This window comes from Lipophrys pholis (assembly GCF_963383615.2).
Source record: "Lipophrys pholis genome assembly, chromosome: 19".
Taxonomy (NCBI): Eukaryota; Metazoa; Chordata; class Actinopteri; order Blenniiformes; family Blenniidae; genus Lipophrys; species Lipophrys pholis.
In genome coordinates, this window is record NC_137647.1 from 13,553,280 (window position 1) to 13,569,206 (window position 15,927).

Consider the following 15,927-nt stretch of genomic DNA (forward strand, 5'->3'; position numbering starts at 1 on the left):
ATTTGACCATGCGTTCCATATGCAGGTATCATATTAAAAACCACAAGTGTCGGGAGAGGGGGCAGAAGAAGAAAAAAAAAAAGAAAAAACCTCTTTCCTTACCTCAACATTACTGTTCAGACTGATTTATGCTGTATAGAAGGTCACAGCGAGGAGAGAGAGAAAAAACAAAACACTTTTGTGCATCACTCTCTCTACAGGTGATTTGCTGTTACATACTGAAGTGTACAAAAACACAGCTCTTATACACAGATGCTTTATGAAGGCACTACCATGCATCTGTCAGTTGTCGCCATAATCTTCAATCTGACACCTGGCGATCAGCAAACAGTTATAAAACCATCAAGCAAGCAAATCCTGGTGGTGTTGACACCATGAGAAAGCAGCCATGTGGTGAAGGTGATTTTTGTGCCGTGAATTATAAACAGATTATATCTGAATGACTATAGTGATTGACGAGGCGGCTTAATTTAAATTGTTCAATAGGGAATTTCTCAAAAATGAAAACATCTTCAGCGACACTGTCTGAATTTGGCCATTTAAAAAATGTGATTCAAACAAGACTTGAGTATCAAGGTTTAAGATGACACGAGTTCTTTCATCTTCAGAATTCAACCCATAGGTCATCCGAATGTTCTGCTTGTGCATTTTAAAATACTAGTCAGAGATGATTAGTCATGTAAAATGAAGCCCACCCATGTTTGTTCATATAAAATTTTTTATTTTTTTTTAAAAACCTGCCTGTCCAATCCCATAATATGGATCTGACTCTATTAAGAGACTACCTGTAAAGACCAGAGGCAAGGGCTCAGCCACATGTTTTACGGCTCTGTTTGAATAATCAGGTACAAGTAAAACAAACAGCCACAGAAGGGATGTTTAGCAAGGAGCTCAGGATCCAACTCTGGGTAATAAGTGTTCATTAGTTTTAATAGCTTGGCTCCCGGACCAAATGAAAATTAAGACCAGGAGACCACATCCAGCTAATGTAAATAAACCAAAAATCTCTTCTACTGTCTGTTTTGAAAAATCTCCCTCACTTTCTTAAACAGCTTGCAGAGGAGTGCAGCAGGAATTTAAAGGTCATGATGGCCCGAGAGAAAAGTGAGCTTTGCGTTTTTCTGGGAATACTTATTTTAAGGGAACATATTTGGATTCCGTGCACATTTTGAGAAAGAGAGAACGAAACATTGAATTTCTAAAGGATAGACATAAAACATTTGATACAAACTTCACATCTGCATCTGGAGCTTTTATTTTCAACTCTGAAAACAAACAAAATAAATAAAACATACATGACTGCATCCACAAAAAGTTGTCTGGCCGTGCCCTGAGAATGTGTTAGTCCATTAGTCATATCGTGGAACATCTTGACTCCACCTGAGCTCAGGGAAAGATGGTGAAGCAGGCCCAGCGGTCCAGGTTCCCCCCCTCCGAACTTAGGCCAGAACGTAAACATGGCTTGGGTCTGGTTGAGGAGAGAGAGCCCCCGTTTATTTATGGACATGTCTGAGTCTGGGACACAATTACAGAAAGATAGAAGCGATGAGGGACAAAGGAAAAGTGCAGAGGAGCAGCGAAGCCAAAGTTGCGGTCAGCTTCCAGTATGGTCAGACAAGGTTGATGTGGCCCACCTACAAAGGAGCCGCGTGTGTGTGTGTGTGCGTGTGCGTGTACGTGTGCATGGCTGGAAAGTGCGTATTCCCACATAGTTTTTTTTCTTATCTACCAATTCAGTCCAATGTACCAACTATAAAGTAAAAACATGTTTAGGAACTGAAGGCCGGTGGCGGGGTGGGGGGGGGGTGGGGGGACATGCTCATTTGTAAAAGCAATAGAACTCTCCTGTGATGTCAAACGTGCCACAAACAAGCCCGTGTAGCCAGCCAGAAGCACTGGCTGCCAGGCGGCAAAAGTAGAGTGAGGGTGTGAGGCCGGGGAATTCAAAGAATTTCCCCGTGTGCTTACCGGTCAAAACCAAGCCCACTGTAGGTTTATTAAAGTATGGCAGAATGAGGCTCTTTTCATCTTTGCTGCACTCTCCTCGAGTATATCGGTTCAATCTTGATTTTTACAACGGGGCTTTACAGCTTAATAGCCTGGCTACAGAGACCCAGACATCGGAAGGTGTTTTTATGGTTCTTGGAGCTCCTTTATGACCCGGCCAAATGTCATAGCTGTACTGTACAGCAAAGGGGAGTAAGCAGTCCTGCAGAAAAGCAGCAAGACCGGTATATTGGTTTCATAATCATAGGAGGAGGCTTCATAAAGACATAGGACACAGGTTAAGATGAGGAAGTGTTGATAAGCATGGACCTGGGCAAACTGAAAAGCAGATTATAACAGACCACAGCAATTACTACACCTGCACATTTATTGTGTTATGTTGCCATCAACAGGAATATTTCTTTTGTTATGTGTGATATAATATATCTCATAGAGAGATTAGTGCTATTTTGCCCCAGCTTGCTTAGAATTGCAGAACATGTTCTGCAGGTGGAGGAATAAAAAAATGTAAGGAGGTCTCCGTTCTTAACTTTTGTACGTAATGAGCACCATTTACTGACTGAACCACAGCAGCTCTCAACCAAAGTGAACCGACAAAGAGACAACACTGTGAAAGCCAGGCAGAGAACAGAGCGACATTAACACTTGTACCCAATGTAGAATAAACTAATATCTTAGTTACCTGTTGAAATTACAATTAGGTCACACAGGTTTTATTTTAACCTTGGTTATATTATCGGCGTGATAACTGTAACGGACGTCTGCTGCGTCTCTGACTCAGTGTGAACGCTGTCTGCGCGTCTCACCCCGAGCATCGTTACAACATTGCACGGGGCAATAAAACGAAGGTTAGGCGATTAGAAGAGTGGCCTGATAAAGCGTGCACCAACTCTCTCTCGCTCGCACCGGAATATAAACGTGACGCATTCGTGAAGGAACACACAGGCAGCGCCAGCTAATTGAGACCATGCTGATTTTTCAATGCGCGTTTATATCCGTCTCTGAAATGAAGGCTGCCCCTCAAGCTGCATGAAAAGTGACGCTCACCCAAACGGCAGAGGACGAGAGGCGATTGGAAAAGTTAAACCCTCAAAAATCAGATTGTGTTGACGACAGTTCTCCACAGAAGTAATTACTATGAACGAGAATGTCAAACTAGCTCTTCCCATTTCTTTGATCTGCGTGATTCATTGAACGAGTGAAAGAGAACTTCAGTGCCTCTCAAACAGTACCATGTGGGGCTTTATTGGTGTGCTGCTGCCATTCTTGTTGCCTTGGCGGGCATGAAGGACACGGGGACCCACGGGGTGGAGGCACTGGCCATCACTCACTCACGTCGTTAAAGTCGATAAGCTGGCAGCTGGCAGGGGGAAAGCTTGCCATCTGCAAGCACCAGGTCCCCCGACCGCCTCGCTCACATTTTCCAAAAGTGTTTTCACAATCTGCCTCTCCTGCCTGGTGCGACCGGACCCGGCCCCGCGCAGCTCTGGCCAGTCGGTCTGTTGCGCGGCGCCACAATTCTGGGAGGGCTGGAAAAGTCCGATCTCACCTTAATGGCCTCTGTCCTGTCGTCCAGGCCACCGGGCTCTCTGTCAAGCCTCTGAGTAGCACTAAATGTTACGACAGCAGTACCACCACAAACCTCCCTCGCTTTACTGGACACACCGAGCACATTAGGAATATCACTGCAGCAATGCTCGCCGTTTTCATGTGCTCGTACTGTTGAGCAGAGTTGAAATTTGAAGTTGCAGCGTGCATAGATTTGGGAATCTACTGACAAACTGTATTGGTTGTGCTTGTCCATGTTTTACTCTCTTTAACGGATCCAATACCTTCGAGCAGTCTATACTTAAAGGGTGCAAAGATTAGTTATTGGTTAAAGTTATGGTCAAAGGGTCACACTCATGTAGATGAGTCTAACAATTCATACTGTCCAAATGTGCATGTGTGTACATCAGAGAGGTTCAGAGCTGCCTGTGTCACACATTTTAATTGACATTGCTGACTTTTTGCAATATACTCAACTTCTAGTGGCACGACCCTTGGTGCTATTATTTTACATGGCCGTCGATGGAAAAAAAAAAAAAAAAAAAAAAGAAGGTTTGGACAGCCCTGGCGTATGGGCACATATGTGTGTATGTCTGTGTGAGGCACAGTGGGAAAGACAGATGTCTAGGAGAGGCTGGTAGAGTTTACAGTGGAGGGGTGCAGGCTTTTATAAACGACTGGAGGAACACACACAAACATGTGTACCCACCTCACACAAACGCCTCTCCTCGCACAACGCTGAAAACCAAACTCGCGCCGGTCATGCGCCGCCGCTGACGTGCTCCTTGTGTATATGACTCTGTTTCTGTGTATGCATACGCGCCTGCTCCAACCGCTCCAGCCTCTGTCACTACAGCTGTTCGCACCCCAACACACATGCACCACATTTAGGCTGCTGTTGACTGAGGGCTGCAGCACCCATTAGGGGCAGCAGCCGAAGGGCAAGACAGTTTTTCACTGTGCCAGGATTTCCCTTGGTTTTTAATTGGGGTTTTGCCCATGTTGCCTTGAGTTTCTATGGAAGTGACCCAGTGGAAAGATGAAAAAATAAGCTACGCACAACGAGAAAAGCCAATAAAGGAGCTGCCGCTGCTAACAACACCCCATTAACATCAGCTACAGGGAGCAAAGACACACGGCAATAATACATGCAGCAGCGAAAGCCTCTATAGGTGAGGCTTTATTGCACAGCTGCAAAACGCAGTTGCTGTACAAGGTTGTAGTTTCAGGTATAAAATGCAAAAAATGCAACTAATGAAGAAATGTTTTCCGACAGCCTGTCTGCCTCCAGAGGACAGAAAGGCTGAACTCTGGCACATCAATGATTAACTGGAACAGTAGATGGTGGTTTACCTGATCCACTGACTCAACACTACACACTTCCTTCTACATATTTCTGTGAAAGCTCCGCCTTAACATGCTGCTCGCTATGGCGGCCCGGCCATGATTCACCGCGGCGTCGGCAATGAGCAGCTTTGAGCGCGGATCTCTACTGTGAAAACAAGTGAGCTCCTACAGTACCCGCTTGCTCAATTTAACACGTCTGGTCAGGTTTTCCATTCAGCAAACCGGTGGTTGCTGTTATCACAAGCTGCTGAAGGATTTCATCGATCAGTTATTGTGAGAAGATGAGTAACTTCGGAGGACTTGGAAGAGATGGCATAGATAAGCAGCTGAGAACCGCGCTGTAACCGTCATGCTAGGGATTAGTTATTGTCATTGTGAAAATATACGAGTTAGGGCGCAGGTGCGAACGCCAACGGGATCTTCACAGAGGCCTGAAAGTAAAGTCTGCAGTACCTGCAAAGGCCTGGAAACTTGCATTTCGCCGAGAATTTATCAGAAACAGTTTAATACAATAGCTGAAGGAATTAATGGAGGCTGAGAAGCCTAAGCAGATTGGAATTATATGTTTGTTAGAAGGTAAATAGGAGACAAGAAATTAGAGGAAATTACAGTGCATGTTACCAAGATATGCAGAAGGTCGTGTTTTGTGTGTGCATAGCTTAATAGTCAAATACAAAATCATTTTATAAGGAACATTTGATGAGCTGCAGACTGTTGAAGTGCATTTGTCCCATTTGCACCAGGCATGGCTGTGTGTGCAACCTATACATGCACAGCACCTATGAGAGTAATGAAAGCAAAATACCAAATAAAAAAGCTTTGCATTGCATTACATGTACATGCATGAATTACAGAGCAAATAACTGAATGTGCGTTTGGATTTTAACACTTTGCATGTGCAACAAGTTGCACAAGAGTTCGTTGTGATTACAATGTCCCGTGACACTCTCTCCTATAATCCCATGGCACAATCCTGAATAACTGCATACTCTCAAATCTGATTTGCTGAAAGCAAACTGGTCAACAGACAGACGGCAATGTAGCAGTGAAAATAAAACATGAGGCCTTACGAACTGAATTGAAAAAAGTGAAAATTACAGAATGATTTCCAACACCGGACAGGATGAAACAAAACTGGAAAGGATTTAGTACAATTTTAGTCTGAAAAAATCACCATTGATGATCATGAACTATCATTTTTTACTTGCTGGATGTACAACTGCGACAGCACCGACACATGCAGAAATACATGTCACCTGTAGGAAATCAAATCTAACACGTAAACTGGTTTTGCAGTGATGGCTGTCACCCAGTTACAAGTTGCTCCACCCGTTCCCCAACCCTGTCACCTGCATGCGTCTTTCATCCGTGTTGCCTTCAGTAAGGTCTGAACGTCACAGACCTGCAGTGAAGCCCACAAACACCAAAAGCACTTTCAGTTGGACTGGCTGTTGATGGCCCCTGTGCCGTTTTTGCCTTGCTTAGTTTTTTTGTTTTTGTTGTTGTTCTTGTTTCTAAACTCAAAATCAGTGTTTTGAAATTACATCTCCAACTTTGCTGAAAATCTGCACCTACACAGTTGTTTGACAGCACAACAACTTTTAATGCTGGAGAAGGGTCGAGCGAGAGAGAGAGAGAGACAGATGTACAAAGTGAACAGTTGACTTTATTGAAGTTCACTCTGGTTTTTATCAGTGTCGGTACACACAGAGGCACACAAACACTTTGATCTTCAAAGGGAGATGAGCTGCAATGAGGGGCAATAAGAAGATAATAATGCCAATCTACATCCATTACTCCAGAGATCACAGGGTTACTGCAACAGGAACATATGCGGCTTTAACTTTCAAGACCTGCATGCCTACTTTCGTGCAACCACATTGCCATCTAGTGGTCAACATTAGAACTAAACTTTTGGCCTGAACGCACCTTGCTTCTTTCTACAATAACAAGTAAATCTTCAAAACTACAAAGTAAGTTGATGTGGCCTGTTTTCCATCAGGGTAGTATGTACACAGTGACAACTTTCAGACATATATAACTCATATGATCACATTTTAAACAGCAAAAACAAAACACTTTTCCTGAAAACTGAACCTGAATCATATGCAATGAAAATATAAGTTCAGCTGGACCATATAGTTGAGGGGAAAGAAAATAAGCAGGTAAAGTGAAAGCACAACCTTATGGCTTCACTTCTGCACACCACAAGATAGCTCAGACTTGATCCACAGAGACCAGTAATTGGAAAGACTTAACTTTGCAGAAACCTTGGTCGTGACTAAGTCCCTCCAGCAGTAACAGAGGCCTGCCTATAGGCCTAGACCAAAAGACAAATGATCCAACTGCGACCTCTAGTGGTAGACGGCAGGAAATGATACAAGAAAAAAAATTAGACCCTGATATATTCTCGTATATAAAAAGACTTTGAGGTTCATCAAGGCACAATGAAGGTAAGAATCCATGATGAGATAAGAAGTTTTAGAGTGGTAAAAATCAGGGTTTCCTTAGATGTCCCTTAGATGAAATTTGCATTTTATTTCCTCATCTTGCTTAAGTTTTTCTTTCAAAAGAGGGCACTTACTACTTTGTCAACAATATCATCACTCTGAACATATCCTCTTGATAACATAGTCCCCTGAATATCTGCTTCTTTGGAACAATCAGCAGGCTATTCAACCGAATCCTGAGGAAAACAACAGCACTAATTTAGAACTGTAAATGATCACAATGTTGGCGCTCTCGCCTTCACAGTGAGAATGTCATTGGTTGAAATCCTGGCCGGGCCTTTCTGCATGAAGTTTGAATGTTCTTCCTGTGTGTGTTTCCTCCAGGTACTCCAGGTTTCGGTTGCATGTGAGGTTAATTGGTAACCCTAATTTGCCCCCAGATGTGTCTGTGATTGTCGGTCTCTGTGTGTTTGCCCTGTGATAGACTGCCGACGTGTCCAGGATGTATTCGGCCCTCGCCCACAGAGAGCTGGGGTCGGCTCTAGCACAACACTATCCTGAACACGACAGATGGAAATGATCAAAGTGTAAATGTCATCACATTTGTTACAATAAAAATCAAGAGACAGAAATTCAGTCCCACGTCTTGTTCAAATTACTTTCAGAATTGAGTTGAATTCGCTTTTTAGGATACAATGAAGGGTTCCTCTGTTGTGTATTGAGCTTAAGGAATAATTAAAGATAGGAACAATTGATTCAAACTGATAGAACTTAGTTCAAAATGTCTCACAGATGAGGTGCGATTGGATTAGACCCGTTGACGGCGTCTGCTCCTTGAGCATTATGGAATATATATAATGTCACATTGGTGTGAATGTTTGGACCAATTTTTTTTTTTTTTTTTTGAAGTTAAGAATTTGTCTCCAAAACATTTCTTGATATTAAAAGATCATATTTAATCAATTATCAAATAAATACACGAGTAATAGAAGTAATAGGAGTTTGAAAATGTGAAACAAAAATGAAAGTTGCACTTTAGAATTCAAGGCTGGGCGATTGAATGTTTTTTATGGACATTTACAAAGTTATCTTGAATGTGACCTAATTATTTAACTGACTGTAGGTAAATAGTTACTGAATTACTCTATGACTATTCATTCATTTTAAACTGATAGTCAGTGTTAGTGTATTCAAGGAAAACACTGCCTTTTTTTAAATTTAGGGATAACTCTTTTAACATGTAGTTTGTGGTGTAGTGGTTAGCCTTCTCGGCTCAAAGCAAGAATGTCCTGAGTTTGAGTCCAGGTTGGGCTTGGTGGCCTTTACTTTGTGGCGTTTGCGTGTTCTCCCAGTGCATGTTTTTTTTTTTTTCCCTTGATACTCCGGTTGCCTCACACAGTCCAAAAACCAGCATTTGACTGTAATTGGCAACTTTAGAATTGCCCATAGATGTGAATGTGAGCGTGTGTGTCTCTGTGATGGACTAAAACTGCAAAGTTCTTTCTTTTTAAAAAAAAAAACGTAATTATTAATTTAAAAAATCCACTACCAGTTATGAAATAGAAACATGACTGACATTGATTTGTCACACAACTCAAAAACTCCTGCATGTCCAAACTAACGCCTGAAAACAGCGCCACAAACAGTAAGTGGACACAAAATGAGTTGCAGACAATAGGTTCCATGTCGTTACACAAGTTATCCGCAAGAGGTCAGCAGAGTCTAAGCAATGCTTTACCTGCAGCTTGATGACGAACTACGTCACAGTCTTATCCTCATCATTTACTACCTCATGCCTCTTTTTCATCTCTTTCGGCTTGCTTTATATATATATATATATATATATATATATATATATATATATATATATATATATATATATATAGGGACCACTCTGGTAGATAAACGGCATATAAACAGAGAACAAGCCAGCATCTGCCACATAATGAGCCAACCTGCACCTATGATATGGCATAATTAGTGAGCGTCTTGAAAATGTTTGGGGTGCGCAAAGCTCTCCAACAGTTAAACATAATTGCAGTTTTTATGTGGCTATGCTTGCACCTCTGCTTCATTCATCCTCCATTAAGCAAACCAGATTAAAAACAGAAAAGCTGTCAGAATCGTGCACACCTCCGACACAAGCGCTGGATTGAACGCACAGAAACAGTTGTGTGAGGAGCCCGGTGGTCTGCTGTGTCCCAGGGAGGTCACACAGGAAATTTCACGCTCCTCTTCACACTGAAAATGTCTCCTTTATGCTCCCCACCGAGAGCCAAATAAAAGGGGTGGATGAATGAAAGAGTGGACTGAATGCTAGGAAAAAAAAAAGAAAAAAAAAGGAAAGCGACTCCTGAATGAGGATGGCTTACTCCTGAAGGTGTGACTCGCTGGGACACGGCGAGGCCACCATGGAGACCCACACCCAGCCGAGGGAAGGAGGAACATGGTCACAGGTTCAGTGGAATGTGACAATTGTGAGAATCGGGAACACAAAGGGAGGAATTTTCCCTCCAAAACAGGAGCGATAAAAGAACAAGTGAGGTCAGTTTGAGAGAAAACAGAGGGAGAAATGTGTGGAATTTAAAGCACGGCAAAATATAGATTAGTCTGATTCCTTCTATTGCATGCAGGAAAGGTTACGATTTCACCTGCGAGCCAGTTGTATTCACATTCCCCTCAATTGTAATCTACTTTGTTCCTGTAAGACCACAAGCCACAATTGAATATGCTCACACGTAACTCACCCCCAAAAAACTACAGATATTTTGTAGATGCACGCCTGAAAACTTTCAATTACGTTGTAAAACCATCATAGACGACTTTTGCCGCAGCTATTTCTGAGCATCCCTTCGCTCCTCTGCAGACCCACAGAGTCCATGCGGGCATTGAATTGCGCATGCAGCCTTCCTGCAGCAGTGAATGGACTGCTTTCTGTCTGTCGGTCTCAGCTGACAGAGATGCCCCTGTGCTGCACTGGGGTTGTTTTTTTTCACAGTTTGCTCCCTGGTGTGTACACTTGCACTGGGCGCGGGTCAAGTGCATGTTAGGAGACAGGGGAGAAAAAAAAAACCCTATCCTCCACACATCCTTTCATCTTTCACTGCTTTTTGTATCATCTTCTGTTTCCCTGCAGAGCGAGGGTCGGCTGTGCTTACGCAGGAGGTAAAGGACAGAGAGGATACTGGGGTCAAGAAGTGCAGTTGATTTTCTCGTCGGGTGGGGCCGACTGCATCATGATAATGAAAGTTGAGGAGGTTCACACACCTGGTGCAGTGAGGAGTTTTATCAAAAGGGCAGGTTCGTAAAGTGTGAGACCCAGAGGTGGTACTGCGAAGAAGCCCAACTCATGTTCACCACTTCCCCAGAAGGCCCCCCTGCCACCCTTTCACTGAAGCATGGTCGCCTGTCTCACTCTCAGGCTCCCTGCTTCCTGATAACCCCCCCCCCATCCCAATGCAAGCGTACATACACACGCCATGCTTAAGTTGTGGTTTCCCCTGGAGGAAATCAGCAATCTGCTGCCATTACCCGCCAGCAATCAGCCCTCCTCTCTCCTCCCTCCCGTTTCTTTACACTGACGTTTGAACAAAGCCTCTCTCTCCCATGAGCATCATTAGAGGGAAAAGTGATTGTTTGTAGGCCTGTAGGAAGAGAGCAACACGCAGGCTGTGGCAACCGGCCAGAGGGACACACAAAATAGCTAATTAGTCTAAAGCTGCAGTCTGGTGTCATAGCGATGCAGAGGACTGAAGTGGTGTGTGGCGTCACGGATACAGTAATCACTTTATTGATAAGGAGAAAAACACACTGGTTCAGTTTTTTTGACGTCTTTAAAGTATGTCTTACGGGAGAAATATGAAAGCATGGAAACCAAGCTTCAATGCGTTTCATCCGTTAAATGTCAAATGCAAAGCTGATGCAAGAAGATGACCGTAGCTTTGGTCGCTCCGCTCGGCCCCAATTCAAAACAAAAGCTGACTAATGTGAGACTCTATCACAAACGTTAGGAAAAGCCATGAAGTGACGGGAAATCGCCCCATATTGAGACAAATAAACACTGTAGCACAGTGCGCCCAGCTTCTCTAAACCTCTCTGCTTCTCTCTTTCACACACATATAAACACATAGGCACAAACACATACACCTTGAAACAAAGCTGCCATTTTACTCAGGAAGGGTCAGCAGTTCCCTCCATCAGACAGGGGCTTGTTCTTGGTCAGAGGCTGCTGCCCAATCTCAGGCCACCCTCCCCTGGCTCCACCGGCCCCCTCTGGCTCCCCACTGGCCCCCACCACCCCAGAGACAAGCTCCCCATTGTTCCCGCACTACTAATAAATGACAGTTCTCCTGTTTAGACAAACTTTAGGGTCTACTCTAGACAAACACACATGCACACTGAGCGTGTATGCTTCTCTATAGGAAATGATATATATCAGCTTGCTTTTTCGCGGCCTAACGTTTCTCGCGGCACTCATTAAAACGTTATCTGACACTAATGATGTGCAGGTATTTTTTACCGCTACTGGAGTTTGCTACCTGCAAGACCCGGTGAGGTAACGCCGAGTGCATCCATGGTGTAATGGACGCCTAATATATTTCTGCCACCTTCCCATTTGCATTTAGTGATTTTAAATGGTCATGACATTGGCACATGGTTCACCAGGAGGTCACTCTGCTAAGTGCGGTAACCCTGTGAGCTCGACCAGGGCCCGGGCCCTGAGGTAGGCCTTGGGTTCAGGCACGATAAATCACCACTCAAGGTGAGCTCATAAACACACTATTAACACGCTCAACCGCAGCCACTCTGGCTGTTTACCTTAACCATTATGTTGGGGACTATCTCACTCTGAGCAGGCATGTATTAGCACGTCTGGGGGTCTGATGTACACGTCTGTCCCTGGGGCCAGCCGGGGATGTACCACTAAACCATGTCAGTAGCTCAGAAAGTGTCATGTCACTACAGTACAAGGTCTTTATTACAGCTCTTTTGCTGGAAAAGTGTTCTTAGTGCATGACCTGAACTAAGGTCATGCAAACTGATATTACAGAGACGTCAATTGCATAAACGAATAAACTCAAGGGTGCAAGTTCAGCACAATTCCAAACAAAGCAATATGGAGGACGATTTAACCCGAACTGGGGAGTCCTAAAGAACTGCCAGGGATGAGAATGTTCTTCGGAAATGTTGAGTTGAGTAAATACAGGCTTGTTAAGTCTTTCCCTGGTGTGTACATGGTTCTCTGCTGCGGTTCACCACAAGCATATCATATGACGGCACAGCCAGTACATTCAGTCACGTGAGAAAGCAGTTTTCTCTGCTACGGATCCATTTGACAAACGCAGGGATTGAAATGTCACGTCTGCTCAGTCGTTTATCGGACAGCTGTGACCGCATGGACTATATCCTGGATGGACGAGCGCTACAGCGGAGTGATGCTGACCGTGTGCAGGACAGATGCTGGGCTGGCGGGGTCACGTCAACAGACATGCTCCCGCTTCCCCATTTGAACGACAAAAGGAGGAAGAGGAGGAAGAAGAGGCACAAGTTGTGAGAAGAGGAGTTAAAAAAAAGCCCCAGTGTTTAGTCAAGGCCTGCTCACTGACACAAAGTCTGTCTTTGTCTGCCTCCCAGGGTGCCAGATAAAGGAATTCTTGTGTGTCGGGGGCTCTGACCGAGTTTATTTGACACTTCAGCCCCTTTTGTCAAGCAAGTGTCCCACCGTCAATGCTGGCCATGAGAGTCACTTGGCATTAGACAGAGGGTCCCTCTTCAGTGGAGAAAGGGGGTCTTGTTTGGAGAAGATTTTTAATAGAGGGGGTGTGGGGGGGGAGGGGGGGTTACTCAGCCTGTGCTGTATACTGACATATAGTGGGGCTCTGTGCCCTGCCCTAACAATAGAAAGAATTCTTTATTACTAAGGAAGTAGATAATAAATTAAGAAAAATAGTTGAGGACGATGGGGGGGGGGGGCACACACACATTTGATGTAATGTCCATCAAACGACATTACATAAACACACAGCTACTGGATGCAACATCACTATTTTACAGTATTCCTGACAAAGAAGGACATGCCAGCTTGCAGAAATGGTCCAAGACTTATACTGATTGAAAGGTCACATGCTTCTGTCAGTTACTCAAGCACAATCCAGGTCCCACTGAATATGAATTATAACACAGATTTATGGATGGTAGGAATATTGTGTCAGGTAGAAGCAGTCAGCATTGGGAAAGTTTCACTATGACCGAGTTACTTTCCCCTGAATGGAGTCAGTGTAGGAGAGGAGCACAACATGCTTATTATGGGCAGTGTGTGCACACTGTGCGTTTACTTTGCTTCATAACTTCTGACAGGTCTGGGCTCTGTGGGCTGCGGACACCTGGCACTGCAGGTGCATGCTGATGGTGGAGGAGGACAAATTTACACATCGGATGAAAAGCAGGGACAGTGTATACAAGTCAATCAATCTGTAGTCCTACGTGATGGACTACAGAGAATAACGGAGCAGAAGAGCTCTCCCTCCGTGAACAGGTGAATCTAACAGAGGGGCACTTCAGGACTTTGACTTCTTATGTAAAACATGCAACTCTGAACTAAACCGGGACAGAGACAGAACGTTTCGCGATTCTATTGAGTCCCAAACAAAAGGAATTTGATTATAAACTGTGATTTGAGGAGTGAAGATATGATATGGGGCAAATGGGTGTGTTGGAGAGATAAGGACGGGACCTTTGCCCAAAACAGACATTGGAGGACGTTTTAACATTTCTTTTGCGCAATGACATGATCTGAAATATTACAAGACCCTTGGGGAACAATCTCAACTTGAGAATGTTCTAAACGAACAGAATCATTAATACTGTAAATAGCCAAAAAGGCAAACGTTTGAAGGGAATCCTCAGTGATCACATACCTGTTGGTCCAGGTGGTGCGTATTATCCAAATCACTGGACACCTCTCGATACATTCCAAGTGATCATTTTGGCTTTCAAAATCCAGAGCAGTATCCGTTTCAATAAACATATGGCAGCGCATGACACAGACCATCGCTGACAATTGCCAAACTTGAGCGCGCGTGTATCCCAATTATCCCAAGAGACTGGACCGTCCGTCAGCCGACTTGTCCAGCACGGTGGCAGCAGGACGCACATCCAGGTCACATTACATTCCTCAGAACGCACAAGATCCATGGCCGGGATTTGGAATCCATCAGCAGTGGTCATTGTGATAAATCAAAAATAAACAATAATAATAACTTCTCCGCGCGTGTCAGGGTTGAAATTAGAGCAGTTAATCCTCTTGATGCGTCCAAAGAATCCTTGAATTAAATCATTTGTGGCAAATCAGTGTAATTATTCCCATGAAGTGCCAGCAGATGCCGGGTCCTCCTGGATGGTCCAGTGCGGTGATGGAAAATGCCGCAGCTGCTAAAAGCGTTTCTCCCGACGAGACATACCCCTCTGTAGAGCCTCAGCCGCACTGAGCCATAGTTTGAGCGCAGCGGCGCAGCACATGCTCCTCTCAGCAAACGTAGCCGCGCACGGCATGATGGGAAGTGTAGTTCACAAGAGGCACTCAAAAATATGAGGATAATCACAATCACTTCAAAACTAAACCATTAAAACAAGAATTTGCGCAAATAATAGTTTTTTTAAGGGTTGATTTAATTAAACAACAGATTTTACTTTTTTATTTTTACCTTAATGTTTTTACTATATTTTCCTTTTATGCTGTAAATTAAATTCTTATATATAAAGCATTGTGAATTGCCTTGACGCTATATTAATACATTTGAGTTGTCCTAATGGTTTACAACAAAACATTTATACTTTATTTATAAAATAAATACTACGACTGATGTTAACTTCACTTATTAAAGAGTCACACACACAGCAGTGAGTCTGGTAGTTTAAATGACTTGCTTCTCTTCCCAGTACTTTATTGCTTTCTTGGACAAGTTGGTGTGCTTTTTCTTTGCAATACATCTAAAATCTATGTATGGTTGGATGAATTGTATACCCAGACATATTTTTGGCTGATAATGTGCGTGCAAAAAATGTATGAAAGTGTATGAGTGGTTTATATATATATACACACATATATATATATATATATATATATATATATATATATATATATATATATATATACCACTGCATATTTTTGGGAGATTCTTTTAAAGCTTTTTTTATGCGTCACTGTTTTCTGAAACATACTGGTGTCTAATTATATAAGTCAGAAGCTCTTTGTAATTTGGCTGCAGTCACTCATCTGTCAGTGCGCTCCAGGTTGCGTGTGAGCCCTGCGTGAGCAGCGTGTGTGAGTAATAATGATCATCTGTCGCCGTGCAGAGATACAGAGATGTCGGTGCCTTGAATCACCTTCCCATGAATGAATCTCTTGTCTTACTTACCTCACTTTCATGTTCTAACCACCTCCAGGCTTGCTTGTATTTCTGGGATCATAGCTGCCCTGAAAACCCAAAACGAGGACTGGATTTTTTTGGGGAATGGCGCACAGAGCCAAGGATTGAAAAAAATCAAAAAACTAAGTGAAATATACTTTCAAGTG

At 43.5% G+C, this 15,927-nt stretch overlaps 1 long non-coding RNA gene across 1 annotated transcript in view; it reads right to left on the bottom strand.

Moving 5' to 3' along the window:
- Positions 1-14,842, bottom strand: part of LOC308124536 — a 51,770-nt gene extending 36,928 nt beyond the window's left edge. The window contains exon 1 of the long non-coding RNA XR_013936305.1: positions 14,270-14,842. This is a non-coding gene — a long non-coding RNA (uncharacterized lncRNA). The remainder of the gene's footprint in view (positions 1-14,269) is intronic.
- Positions 14,843-15,927: the final 1,085 nt, after the last annotated feature.